This window comes from Arachis ipaensis, chromosome B01 (genome assembly GCF_000816755.2).
Source record: "Arachis ipaensis cultivar K30076 chromosome B01, Araip1.1, whole genome shotgun sequence".
NCBI classification, from domain to species: Eukaryota; Viridiplantae; Streptophyta; class Magnoliopsida; order Fabales; family Fabaceae; genus Arachis; species Arachis ipaensis.
The window spans coordinates 29,835,105-29,850,224 of record NC_029785.2 but is presented as its reverse complement, the minus strand read 5'-3'; the positions used below and the strand labels follow the sequence as shown (position 1 = coordinate 29,850,224).

Sequence of the window (15,120 nt, the reverse complement as noted above, 5' to 3'; positions counted from 1 at the left end):
TAAATAATCTTTTATTAGTAAAAGTAATCATTTACTCATTTATATGAATTATTACAAAAAAAATAAAAAAAGAGACGGAATCTGGATAAGCAAATAGATAGAAGACAAATTATATTAAATAATAAGTATACAGGCCAGAGGTGAGCCCTACTAAAAGAGTTGGTAACAACATTAAATTTTGGTAGATTTTCAAATTTTTCTTTATTCATTTAGTTTGATGAAAATCCAATATGAACATTTAGGATCCAATCCCCGAATAGCTGCGGCAACGTCCCTTTCGTTATAAACAAGTGAACTAAATATCGAGTAATAAATACTCAAGCAAATCCTTCTCAAATTGAATTTCTAGAATCATCAAGTTAAAACAATATTTTTATCAGAAGCCCTAAATTAGTTGAGATCGAATAAGATCGTAATAATAATATTTTTAAATTATGTTCATTCAATTTAATATTTTTCTCGTTTAAAATTAAATATCATTTAAGATTTTAGTAGGCCTATAAAAAAAATTAAAATTACGCACTATGTAAGAAACAATTATATTATTTTGATATAAATTTAAAACTCTTTCATAGTAATTTATGAAATGATCATAAATTAACAGGAACCGCTTTTAGAATTGATCGGACCTAAATCAATTAAAAAAACTAGTTCAACGGATAAAAAATGTCTTTCACTTATAAATGATAACTATAGGACATAATACAATCCCATATACATTAGATCAACCAAAAAATGAGGCTGATTGTTTTACATATAAAAAAAAATATTGGTGATACATATGAAATGGATATATATAAAATATTTATACTGGTATGATATTCATGCAAAATGCAGGCTATAATTTAATTTTATCTTTTTTTTTTAATTTTAATCCAGCAAAATATAGGTTACAATTAGCGTTTTAATATTTTTAAAACATACAACCTGCAAAATGCAAATTGTATTTTACCCTTTTTTTTCGAACTTCACAAAACGCAGAAATATTATTTTTTTATTATAAAATTTGCAAAACTCAAGTTGTCTTTTATAAAGTGCAGTTTGGATTTTGATTAAATAAAATATTTTAATTCTGAGAACTTTGTCTATAAATATCATTGTCATTCATCTCTCTTTTGTATTTATAATTTTTTTTGTGATAATTAGTAGTGTCAAAAAAATTTGAGTAAGATGAAATTGAGATTATGAAAGGTATTGCAAATTTGCGAGTGTATTATAATGGTGAGATCATACCAAACAGTCAAACATATACGAGGAAATAACTTTTATTTGTTAATGTCAGTTTTTTTTTTTTTGTTATTCCATGCACCATGAGTTTTGTAGAGTTATAAAATAGTCTTTGTGAAAACATATAAAGTCATATTTCAAAGAGGGTGAGCAACATTTTATATAGGAATGCTGTACAAGTATTTGGTGGGATACAGTTTCAAATAATGTCCATCACTGACGACGCATGTATGCAGAAGATGTTCTATATTCATCAACAAACTCAATTTTACGTGTCGATGATAGAGTTGTACTTTGAGTTTGAACAACATTTAGGGCCGGACACGGTTGGCGAGGAGGTAAATATTGATGAACTCGGAGATATAGATTGGGAAGAAGATAACAACAATAGTAAAGAGGAATTCGAAACCAACTACAAAGTCGATGATGAAAACGATGACAAAAACGAGGCAGGCGATTTGGCGATGCAAAATAAAGCAGATGCAGTTGTCAACCAGCACCCTTTTGGTGTTCCCTCTTTTATGTGAACTCTGGATCTCACAGCCATGCATGCTTCGGAATTTTCTGAGTATGCGAATTTGGATAAGTTATGTTTCTTAATTGAAGTTAGCATTATTGTTTCTTTGTTTAGCCTTGACCGACTAATGGTGGTTCGCATTTCATAGGTGAAGGCAATGTTGCAGTGGAAAATGGTGAGTTTAGTATTGGAATGGAATTTGGTTCTAAAGAGTCGGTGATCTCTACAATCAAAAGATACACTATTTCTAGAGGAGTTGATTACACTGTGTATGAGTTAGAGCCGCAGACATTCTACGCAAAATGCAAGGGATATGATACAGGATGCGATTTACTTATCCGAGCTAGCTTGATTCGGAAGAAAGGTTATTGGGAGATCAGGAGATACAATAGCAAACACACGTGCACCATGGGGATGATTTCACAAGATCATGCATGCCAAGTTGGAGTCAGACATGATTGCAGATGCTATCAGGTAGTTGGTTGAAGTAGACCCATTGATAAATGTAAAATCTATTATTGCAGAAGTTCAATCTAGGTTCAATTTCATTGTAAGTTACTGCAAGGCTTGGTTGGCAAAGCAAAAGTTCGTTGCAAAAGTTTTCGGGGTTGGAGAGCGATAAAATCTGGGGTTAAGGTTGGAGGCGCCACCAAGCTGCTTTGGGGGCTAGGGTTGGAGGCGCGACCAAGCTGCTCTGAGGTTAGGGTTACATTGGAGGCGCGATGAAGAAGCAGGGTTAGGGTTGAAGGCGCGATATGATGAAGAAGTTGTAGTATGATGAAGAGTGATGAAAAATGTGTAAGTATTGGTGTTAATATATAGTGAAGTGTTTTTGCTCAATATATTAAACATACTCTATTGGCACGCTTTACAATTGTCACCGTATGATTGCTCTATTAGCATGCTTAACAAAAAATATGGTTAAATCTCTAACCAATTGCCACCCTCATAAAAGCATGACCATTGACCCTTTTGGCCATGCTTTTGAAGCGTGACAAGAAAAAGCATGTCCAAATCTCTAATCAATCACCACCCTCATCAAAGCGTGGACACTTTTGGCCACACTTTTGAAGCGTAGCATGAAAAAAGCATGGCGACAAGCCTTTTTTCTTGTAGTGAAAATTCAACTAACGTGATATAATTATTTCCACCATTTTTTAGGCATTTTGAATAAACTTAAGTAGTACAAGAGAAAATTATTAAAAACTAACTTGATTTAAACAAGCTTTTTAGTGTTAAAGAGACATTTTTTTTCTAACATTTTAGCCTCCTTTCCATTTTCTTGATGACCAATGCTCAAGTCTCCACATTCTTGAGATTTACCCTTAAAAGATTACCTGAATAGCAGATGGGAAGCTCAACCTTATTACATCCCCAGAACGCAACATGGTTGGTCGGTGGCCTCCTTGTCACAATTCATATCAATGATCACTGATTTTTGAATCTGATCTTCAATCCCAACATAAGTTCAAACCCCTTCAATAATCTCCTATAGTTCACCACTAATATCAGATCACATGACTTTATTGCGTCCTACCTCCAAAGTCTTTGTATCTTTTTGTTCAAAACTTCTCTAACTAAGACAAGGAAAAAAGGTGGCAATGGGTCTCCTTACCTCAGACCATACTCCAACCTAAAAGGTTTTATAGGCACCCCATTCACCAGAATTGACATCGAGATTGTCAAAGGACACACCCCAATCCACGATATCTACTTCTCCTCGAAACTCATCTTCTAAAGAAAAAAGTCCACAAAGCTCCACCTTATCTTATCGTAGGCCTTTTGAAAGTCAAGTTTAATAAGCCATGTTCGATACTTCCTCTTTTTCACCCAAAAAGATAGTTTCATACGCTATCAAAGTCCCATAAAAAATAAATCTTTTTTCCTCTCACAAATGTTGACTAAACCTCCCCCACTAGCTTTCACATAAGAACCCGCAATCTGTTTGCTAGTAACTTCAATATCACCTTATATAAGTAACCCAACATGCTTATAGGTTTGTAATCCTTCAAATCCTCTATCCTTCCTAATGCTCTTGAAATTGAAGTCATTTGGTCTTGCCGCTCTAGGACCACAATCCAAATTGCACTTTTAATCTCTTCATAATCGGAGGGTCCTTTTTAACTAAGTTGCTTTCGAACTAGCTATTGAATTTACAAGAGTAATATCAAAATCAATGTTAAGCTGCTATTCTTTTGAGTATAGCTTCCTGAAGAACCTCCTAATTTCCCTTTTCACCTTCTTAGGCCCTCTAAACTTTCTATCACTAATCTGAAGCTCCTCAAAAATCCTTTTCCTTTTTTCGGACGTCACAATAACATGGAAGAATTTTGTTTTTGTCCATGCTATCCGCAAACTTTGAACATAACAACTGCTTTCAATACAATTCTCTTCTAACATACCAACCTTCGTCCATTGACCTAAGGATCATTCTTCTTGCTAACGAGCATTCATCTACTTTTCCATCTTTGTTAACTTGTCAATTTTCTCAATCTTTATCTCTAACATTTCAATTTTATGCTCATTCACCCCAAATTTGTCCTTGTTCTAAATCGTTAGTTGCTTCCTTAGGCTCTTTAATTTTTTCATAAACATTTATCTCCTCAAATATTGGTCATTCATCTGTACCACTTTCACAAAGTTATCATGAGTTAACTACGTGCGTCTGATGCCCTAAAATGTTTAGGACCTTTGTCAATATCATCAGTGTGCACTACCAACAGGCAGTGGTTCGACAATTTTCTAAGCAGACCCTTTAAGTTGAGGCTACCATAAGCTTTCAAACACTTCGGATCCACAAAAATCCTGTCAATACAAACACCGAATTTTTCACCAACCCACATGAATTTCTGTCCCTTTAATCCTAGTTCAATCAACTCCATATGGTTCACTCAGTCTCTAAAACTCACATTGCTCTAAGAAAGCGAATTGATGCCTTTCCTATCATCCATCTCCAACACTTCATTAAAATTGCCACCAAACAGTAGTGACACATCACAAACCCTTTTTAAATCCTATAATTCTCCCCAAAACAGCTCTTCCTCTTCCTTTGATGTGGCCCATCGACTACACAAATTGCACAAACCAACTTTATCCCCTTCATCCTACCTATAACTGCGAGCCAACTTCATCTTCCTTTAAGAATTCTCGCTAACTCTAAAAAGCTACAACACCACCTAGAATAATACCCCCTTTCATAGTTAATCCATTTCTCCCCGCCCAATCAATATCAACAAGATCAAGACTCTCTACGTTCGCATAAAAGTCTCACCATCTCTAATTTTTCTTTTTCTCTCCCTCAAACCCTTAAAATTCTAGAATGCATATGTTTCATTTCAGAAAAATAAAAACACCTTATCTCAAGAATAAAAACAATGACGAATGCTAATTTATTTTGAATAAAGTAAGAAGTCACTAAAAAAAAAAACGGTTAAAATGGCATTTATATTAAGGCGGTTTTAAAGAAACGCCATAATATCGAAACATTATGGCAATTTTTACTACTGCCATAATTGGTTTTATATATTTTGGCGGTTCTGGTGATTATGGCGGTTTTGAACCGCCGTTTTCACACGCATATAAAAAGAAAGAAATTGTAATCCCTAGGCTCATTCAACGCCGTTCTTCCTTTTAGCTAGGGCTTCTCCTCTCTGAACATGAAATTGATTATGGATGGTTGTGGTTTATATGTAAAAGAAGATTTTTTCTTTGAGAAAAAATTCACCACTTTTTTGTTATTTTGATGTGTGTATTGGACACTGGTTGAGCTATTTTTTTGATTTTGGACTTGCTTCTTAGGTACTTGGAACCATTTTGTTTTGCAGATTGGAAACTAGTTTATGAGGCAATAACTGAACTATGTTTGCTCTGTTTTGCTTACTTCTATTTGGTTCTCTTTATTTCTCAAGCAAAAGGAAGCAATTCAAGTAGTGTAAAGGTGTTATTCAAATTGTGTGTGTTTTTTCTTCTGAAGTTGATATGTTTTGCTACTCAATTTTGTCATAAGTTGTTGAAATATGAGTGATTATGTTGCAGTTTGTGTAGTATGTTCTGATGGTGAGTTGGTCATGATAGGTCTTGGCATGCCTTCGCTCGCTTATCCGAAAATGCACTTATCAAAACTTTGCCAGCAATGAGCTTGTGAAATTGTTTCCTCCTGATCTTCCACTAGACTTACAGCAAGGTTTGCAGGTTTGCAGTTCATCACTTTTTTTCTCTTTGGTTCAACATCTGCATTTTGTTATCGTCAATTTATGTCTTAATGGTATTTTGTACCGTCCTACAGCAATGTTTTGATCATGTCAATTTTTTTTGTTGTTCTCCTATTACTGAGTTGTTATGGAAAACAATCCTAATATCCAGGTATTGATCTTATTAATCCACCGAAAAATAGAATATCAATTCCTTTGTTCTTGTCAGGTTTGAAATTCATCACTTTTTTACTCTTTGGTTCAACCTCTGCATTTTGTTCCTTTGTTCTTCTTAATTTGATTCCTCAATGCCTCTGTTCTATTATGGAGCTATGACCTGTTACTTTCCTAAGAACTTCAATCACTCTTCCTAATCTTTTTTTGTGTCTTAGATTTTCTGTTCTGTGTAGCTGATAATGAACTTCATTTTATGATCTCTTTTAGATTGATCAATCCTGTAGTTGTATCCCCCACTATTGCTGCTGTTGGACTTTCATTTTTCAGGTATGGTTTTCCAATAGTTGGTACATGTCTTGAGATTGGTGCAATACAGATATTGGTAGTGGTTGTTTTTCTTCTTGTAAGTTGTTGAGTTCATCTTGAATTTTTATATCATTATTTTATTTCATTATTTCTGCTGCTGTTCTCATTCACTAAGAGAGGAAGAGGGTTTAGGACTGTGGAGTGTGTCACTGCTCATTCTGGCTCTCCTGAAAGAAAGACTTGAAATGATTAAACAATGAATATTTGTAAAGGAATTCAGAAATCGTTATTGTTGTCCTTTGATATTATTTTTGAGGTCATTTTTTCAATAATTCAAATACAGAGAGAGAAAATACTTATTAATAAATGAACATTATTAAGACTAAGAGACTTGTTTTTATCCTAATAATATAAAGGAGAATTAGAGTCCTAGACAAAACTACCGTCAAAAAACTAAAAAGAAAACTAAAGGTGAAGGATAATATAATGGAAATTTGGTGCACTAATACTTGGCACTTATTTTTTTCTTTTTATTGTTTATTAGTAGTATTATTTTTCGGCCTTTAGAACATGGTGGAAGATATTGTATAATCCTAAATAAACACGACAATGCAAGAAATTAGAAAGTAGAGAGATTCGTTAATTTTTATTGCTAGTTGCTCTCATCATGATATGCTTTTCATGAGATTAACATTTATAATTTGTTAATTTTTTTCCTTTTGTGTCCACTAGTATTAGCTTTTCCTAATAATCAAGTTACCAATTTTATTTGTTCACTGCTATTAATCATTACTGTATCTATGAGTTCCTAATTAAATTAGATATTTCACTAGCCGACACTATTTATGAATAATAATTTTTATCAAACTCAAAGGGAATAAGTTGAGGTTAGTAGGCATTCACTTCACTAGTTATCTACAAAAATAATGAGAAGATTAACTAGCAGTCTTAGTAAGGATATTATTTCTAATATTATTTGTTATCTGCCTCTGCGCTGAAATCTTAACCACTTGTTCCATAAAATTGATCATCTTATGTTACTTTTTGCAGGGATCTTGATAACTCTAATCTATCTGAAAATTTGGTATCTAAACTTGAATGATAATGTTCTGTTATAACTAAATTTTGGGTTTTATTTTGTCCTTCTCTGTGAGGTAATGTAGGCCATAATTGCTTCTTCTTTTAACTATCTTTCTCTTTTCTAAAATTTAAATGCCACAAGTAGTACAGAGGCAACAATAAATATATATTGCTGCTGTATATAAGATGCAAACTAAGCAATTAGAGTTAGTAAACCATATTCAATTCTTAAAAACATTTAGTAATATTATATAGGATAAACAATTCTTAGAAATTTTATTATAGTAGATTGTAATAGCAGTTTTAGGATTGTACAATGAAGTTGTAACACAGCTTGATTCTTATTTCTTTTTGCTTTTGATGTTGCAGTCCATGAAAGGATACTTAGGACATATGATGACTTTGTCTGGCCTGTTGATACTTCATTCATTGGTTGCTTCATTATTGATGTTGAATTTCTTGACTTGAAGATATGCCCTCTGAATGTGAGTTCCTATCCCTGAATAGTTTAACAATATTTGATATTAAAGTAGTTAAACAATATTTGATATTGGAGTTCCTGTCCCTGTAGTCAAGTGTTGGAGTCAAGTGTTGCTTAGCCTTGATTTATTTCTGGTACCTTTTTAGGGCAACTGGAGATGATACTCGCAGTTTGTCCACCACAGTTTGCAAATGGACATATCTTGGTCATGCTCACATGCAGCATATCAATGATAAAGACTCCTGGGATATGGCTATGCTTTTTGGATCATGTATGAATTAAAAATTTTGAATCTTAAATTCTAATTAGAAATTCTAAATTATAAACTTTAATCTAAATAATTGATATAAAATATAATCTGATAAGATGCTCATTGAAGAAGTTCAGAGGCTGAGAGCTGAGGTAACTTTTGTTTCAATGTTCTACATGCTGCATTTGTGACAAAGAAACCATGCAGAGACTCAACATCGTCTTTAAGGTTATCGGGGTTCTCTCACAGCTCTTGGATCCGCGAAATGCAGCAAGCTTCAGATAAATCAATTATAATCAGTGAAATCTTGGATTCTAGGACTAGAAATCTGGTGTCTGTGTCCAGAATCAGTGACTATGTGTTATCAAATGAGTTTAAATACATATTCATATTTCGTTTAAATACATTATTAGATATTAACATAGTTTTGGGAACTAGACGGTAGATTTGACTGATTAGTGTTTATTGCAATGCTTGTATTTTGGTAAGTTTAGTAAGACAAGATTTTGCATAGGAGTTATTACTTTTGATTTTCAATAATAAAAAATTATATATTATATTAATCTTTTGTTTATGAGTTATATAATATTTCATTTATGGATTATGATTTTTTGCTATTGTGAAATTTTAATCACATTTATTTAACGCGATAAAAATGACGGTAAAAATGATTTTCTTAAACGATAAAAAATGTCAGGGTAAAACGGCGGTTTAAAAATGCCATTTTAACCAATCAAAATGCTACTGTCAGGGTAAAAATGGCGGTTCAAAAATGCCATTTTAACCAATCAAAACGCCACTCTGTCAGGGTAATAATGGCGGTTCAAACTGCCGTTTTAACCTCGCAATTTTAACTCTGGAAATAACGACGGTTTGAACCGCCGTTTTAACCAACCAAAACGTCAATCTGTCAGGGTAATAATGGCGGTTCAAACTGCCGTTTTAACCTATCAAAGAACCGCCATTTTAACCCTGGAAATAACGGCGGTTTGAACCGCCGTTTTAACCTATTCAAAAACCGCCGTTTTAACCCAAGAAATTGTGGCGGTTTTCAGAAAACCGCCGTAATAACAATTGTATCATTTTAAAATAACATTGTTTCAAAATTTAAACCGTGTATCCGATAATTTTTTAGTTGAGACGTAGATACACATATATAATTTTCCAAACTTTTATATTCTAGATTGACAGAGTAATGATTAACTCAGACAGTTAAAGTTTCAGTTAGATTCAGTTAAAGTCAGTTAGAGCTTGCTGTTATGAGTGCCAGGCTGGACTTTAGTTAGTTGGACAGTTAGTCAGTTAGCTTGTATCAGTTAGCTAGTTATTTACCCTGCATTGTCCTTGTATAAATAAGACTACATAGTGTACCTAAAGTAACTTGATGAAGCAGTAATCAATCATACAAGATTTCACTCAACTCTACTCTTCTCTCTTCTTTCTTTCTTCCTCTCTTCTTCTCTGCTCAGGCCTGGTACCTTTCATGGTATCAGATCTTGAATCTGCTATCATGGCTAAAGAACAAGATGCACCGCAACTAAGCTTCACATCCTCTCCGATCTCAATGAAGCTCAATGAAAATAATTTTTTACAATGGAAGGATCAAGCCGAATCTACAATTAAAAGACATAATTTGCTGCATCACATAACTGGAGAAGGGATACAAGTAAGATTCAAAGAAAATAGTAAAGTGAATCCAGAATTCTCAGTTTGGAAGAGAGAGGATGCTCTGCTGAAATCGTGGCTCTTGGCTTCAATGACAAATCCTTTCACCACCAGAATAGTTGGCTGTGTCTATGTGTATGAGGTGCGGAAACATCTAGATGATCATTTCACCTCTCATATAAGAGCAAAGATTATTCAATTAAAGCACATACTAAGCAATATCAAGATCGGGAGTTCGGTAAACGAATATGTACTTGTATTGAAAAGCACCATAGATGCATTGGCATCTGTTAGAGAACCAATGAGAGAAAGCAATCATGTTAATGTAATTCTAAATGGCTTAATAGAAGATTATGAATCTGTAATTACATCAGTAGTTGCAAGACTAGTAAGCATCACAGTTGGTGAACTTGAAGCACTTCTTCTAATGCACGAAAGCATGCTTGAAAAATTCAAGAAACCATAATCGTTTGTTCAAGCTAATCTTTCTCACATAAAAGGCGGATTCAGAGGAGGATTTCGGGGTGGAAGATCAGGCAGAGGAGGCAGATTTTCATATAATGACAACAATAGGTTCGATTCAAGACAATTTCAGAACAGCAACTTTCAAGGTAATTGTTCCGAGGGTTACCTGAAACTGTAGGTCGATCTCGGACGAGATCTTCTGTACTGGTCGGAGCTGTTGTGTCCGACTGGTTGAACTTGTTAGTGATGCTGATCCTTTATCACCGGAGGGTGGTGGTACCTGCAAGGGACTCCGATGCTTAAGTTAGCAAGGTTATTAAGCAGGTTTTTAGTAGAATCAGAGTATGAGTTATACCTGAGTGCTCCAGTATATTTATAATGGTGAGGAGTGACCTTCTTGGAGATAAGATAGTTATCTTATCTTATCTTATCTTTGAGTGAAGTCATCTTATCTTCAAGGGAACTGCCCATCTCTCTATAGGCTTGGGCTGCCCTTGAATTTGGGTCGTGTTCCTCTGTTTGGGCCCCTTTTTTGGGCTTTTCTGGTGATTTGGCCGAGCTCTGGGAGAAGAGGTCGGATAGTCCTGACCTGAAGAGGTCGGTCGGCTTGTCGTCGATCATCCCGGGTCGGACATCTCGACCCAGGGTATGAATAGTAATCATCTCCAGAACAGCAATTTTCAAAACAACAATTTTCAGAATAGCTCAAGATTTGCTGCTCAATACAATGACAATTCAAGATTTACACAAAGAGGCTACAATGAAAATTCAAGATTTATGCAAAATGGTGATATGAACAATAGAAGAATGATAAATGGTGAGAGACCTGTGTCAAGTCCGTGATAAGGTTGGTCATACTACCAAGAACTGCTGGTAAAGATATGAAAGGGACAACTGTTATGGAGGAGTTGATTCAAGACCTGATATGCTCAATTCACAAAACTCACAAGCAGGCACTCAATATCCTCATGCACTGCTTGCAACTCCTTCCACAATTCATGATCCAAATTGGTACCTGGACTTGAGGACAACTTATCACATGACTTCAGATCAACAAAATCTGATGGAGGAACAAGTCTATGAAGGATCAGATCAAGTGATTGTAGGAAATGGTTCAGGTTTGCAAATCAATCTTGTTGGAAAATCTCTTTTTAAATATGATTATAGCAATAGGGAGTTTATTCTGCAAAAATTGTTACATGTGCCTGATATTACTAAAAACTTGTTAACTGTGTATCAATTTTACTGTGACAATGCAGTGTACTTTGAGTTATATTCTGACAAATGCTATGTAAAATCCCAAGGAACCAGTGAAGTAGTCATTCAGGGAGAAGTTGAAAATAGAATGTACAAATTCCTCAATTTCAAACCATCAATCAAGTCTGCTTGTTTTTCAACTCTGTGCAGTAAGGATAACTTCTTGCTTTGGCACAATAGGTTGGGGCATGCCTCCAATAGTGTAGTAGCCACTGTCCTAAAGTCTTGTAATAGTAATGTCCATTTTGATTCGAATAAGTCAGTATGTGAAGCCTGTTGTGTAGGAAAATCTCATCAATTACCTTTTCCCATTTCTGAATCTGTGTATACAGCACCACTTCAACTAGTGTATTCTGACATTTGGGTCCTGCCCCTACACCTGACACTAATGGAAACTTCTTTCATTGATGCATTCTCTAAATTTTTCTAGTTGTACCTCATCAAAGCAAGGTCTCAGCTCAAATTAGTTTTTACTTCTTTCCAATGCATGGTTGAATTGCAATTAAATACTAAGCTAAAAATGCTACAAACTGATAATGCTGCTGAATATACTAGTTTAACTAAAGAATTACAGGCACAGGAAATTATACACAGGTCCTCATGCCCTTACATACACTAGCAGAATGACAATGTTAAAAGAAAGAACAGACATGTAGTAGAGAAAGGACTGTTAATGCTTGCTGGAGCTGGCATGTCTACAAAATACTGGGGAGAAGCCTTCTTATCAGCAGCAAATCTAATCAACCAACTCCCTACACCAAATCTGGACAATTCCTCGCCTATGGAGAAGCTCTTTAGAAAGAGGCCGAATTATGACACTCTAAGAGTGTTTGGCTGCCTTTGTTTCCCCCATCTAAGGCCTTACAACAAGCACAAGCTAGACTTTCGCTCTACTCCCTTTGTGTTCATAGGATACAACTCAGCACACAAGGGCTATAAATTCCTTACACAAAGTGGCAAGATAGTGGTGACCAGAGATGTAGTCTTTGATGCAAACACATTCCCTTTCAAAGAGGGAAAATTCTTGATCAACAAGTTAGAGAAGGAGAATTCAGACACCAACAATCATACTCCACCAAGAATACCTCTTCTGCCAAGTTTCATGCCTCAAGGACAACACCCTTCAACACAATTGCAACATCAAACTCCACCTCATCCAACCACATCAGACACCAGCCTAACAACAACCTCAATTATAACACCTAACACCTCAACCCTACAACCTACCCTGCAACCTAACTCTCCCATACAACACCCTATTCCTTTAAACTCACTAAATCAGCCAATATTACCTATGAATCACACATCAAAACCTGAAATTTCTATACACCAGCCCATACCACAACATATAGCACCATCCAGCATTGCAATTCCGATTCTCATCTCTGACTTAAAGGTTGTCTTATCTTCACTACCAGATGATACTGCTCAGACAAGAACCAGCAATAAGCACCCCATGATCACAAGGAGTAAACACGGCATCTTTAAGCCAAGAGCCCTACAAGCCACTGTTGAGCCAAGAAGTGTCAGAGAAGCATTAGCTCATCCTGAATGGAAGAAAGCTATGGGCAGTGAATATGAAGCATTAATAAGCAATCAAACATGAAAACTGGTACCACTGCCACAAGGGAGAGAAGCCATTGGAAGTAAGTGGGTGTTTAGAGCCAAGTACAATGCTGATGGTTATTACAGAAGCACAAGGCCAGGTTAGTTGCACAGGGATTCTCCCAAAGACTTGGTTTTGACTTTGATGAAACATACAGCCCAATAGTGAAGCCAACTTCGATAAGAGTGATTCTAATAGTAGTACTGTCAAATGAGTGGAGTATTAAGTAGCTAGATGTTAATAATGCATTTCTTTATGGTGACTTAAGTGAAGATGTCTACATGAGGCAGCCTCAAGGATATGTCATTAGAGATAGCAGCCTAGTTTGCAAACTCACCAAGGCATTATATGGGCTAAAACAAGCACCCACGGCCTGGTACTACAAACTTTGCACAGCACTTAATCACCTGAGCTTCACTGCTACAAAGTCAGATATTTTAGTGTTTTCTAGGTTTACAAAAGGGACTAGCCTATTTGTTCTAGTCTATGTTGATGACATTATCATCACAGGAAGTTCAAATGAAGAAATCAATCAGGTAATTCAACAGCTAAACAGCAAATTTGCACTCAAAGACTTATGTGATCTGCACTACTTCCTAGAAATACAAGTCTAAAAAACTTGTAATGGTGGACTGTTGCTCACTCAAGAAAAGTATGTTAAGGACTTACTCATCAAGGTTGGAATGGTTGGATGCAAGCCTTGCCAAACTCCCATGCCCTCATCAGTCAGAATCTCAAAATTTGGAGGAGCTAGCTTCGAAAATCCTAAATCATACAGGTCTGTGGTTGGAAGCCTGCAATATCTAACTATTACGAGGCTAGAATTGGCCTATGTTGTAAGTAAAGTTTCACAATTCCTTCATAATCCTCTAATTGAGCATTGGAAGCTAGTGAAAAGAATTTTGAGGTACATTAGTGGGACTTATAACTATGGATTACATATGCACAAGAATAACTGCATGTAATTCACTGCATATAGTGACTCAGACTTGGGTGGTGACCCAGATGACAGGAAGTCTACAAGGGGTTTTTGTGTGTTCTTGGGCAAAAATCTCATCTCTTGGAGTGCAAAGAAGCAAACTGTTGTAGCAAGGTCCAGCATTGAGGCTGAATATAGAGCCTTAGCAGATTTAGTAGCTGAACTAATATGGCTCAAAAATCTGATGATTGAATTAAGAATTGACATTCCAATTCCTCCCTTGATGTACTATGATAATCTCAGTGCAGTCTTACTGGCAGCAAACCCCATCTTACACTCGAAGTCAAAGCACTTTGAAACTGATCTCCACATTGTTAGAGACTATGTAACAAAGAAAGTGGTGGCTGTTAGTCATATTCCTGGTTCAATACAGGAAGTAGATGTGTTCGCCAAAGCACTCCCCAATGCTTCATTCCTGCAATTTCGATCAATGCTGAATGTAAGAGAGAACGGGCCAAGCAGTGAAGAAGGAAGACTGAAGTTAGAAGAGCCAGAAAACGGGAGTCACAAAGAGAAAACTCAAAATTGGTGGAAGAAGCAGAAGAATCTGAAAGCAGGGAGCATGATAGAATAATGATTAACTCAGACAGTTAAAGTTTCAGTTAGATTCAGTTATAGTCAGTTAGAGTTTGCTATTATGAGTGCCAGGCTGAACTTCAATTAGTTGGAGAATTAGTCAGTTAGCTTGCATCAGTTAGCTAGTTAATTACCCTGCATTGTCCTTGTATAAATAAGACTACACAGTGTACCTAAAGTAACTTGATGAAGCACTAATCAATCATACAAAATTTCACTCAACTCTACTCTTCTCTCCTTCTTTCTTTCTTCTTCTCTTCTTCTCTACTCAGGCCTGATACCTTTCATAAATCTTCATTTTTAAGCATAAAGAAATTAAAAACGTTTGAAATTTACATCTAGTC

General features: G+C 35.5%; 2 long non-coding RNA genes across 2 annotated transcripts in view; both read left to right on the top strand.

Annotated features, from left to right (window-relative positions):
• Window positions 5,635-8,420, top strand: LOC107628343. The gene is made up of 5 exons (XR_002359961.1): window positions 5,635-5,935; window positions 6,379-6,493; window positions 6,593-7,982; window positions 8,125-8,249; window positions 8,345-8,420. It is a non-coding gene; the product is annotated as an uncharacterized LOC107628343 (long non-coding RNA).
• LOC110270435 overlaps window positions 14,537-15,120 on the top strand; it is a 17,490-nt gene continuing 16,906 nt past the window's right edge. Inside the window, exon 1 of the long non-coding RNA XR_002359960.1 lies at window positions 14,537-14,703. This is a non-coding gene — a long non-coding RNA (uncharacterized LOC110270435). The remainder of the gene's footprint in view (window positions 14,704-15,120) is intronic.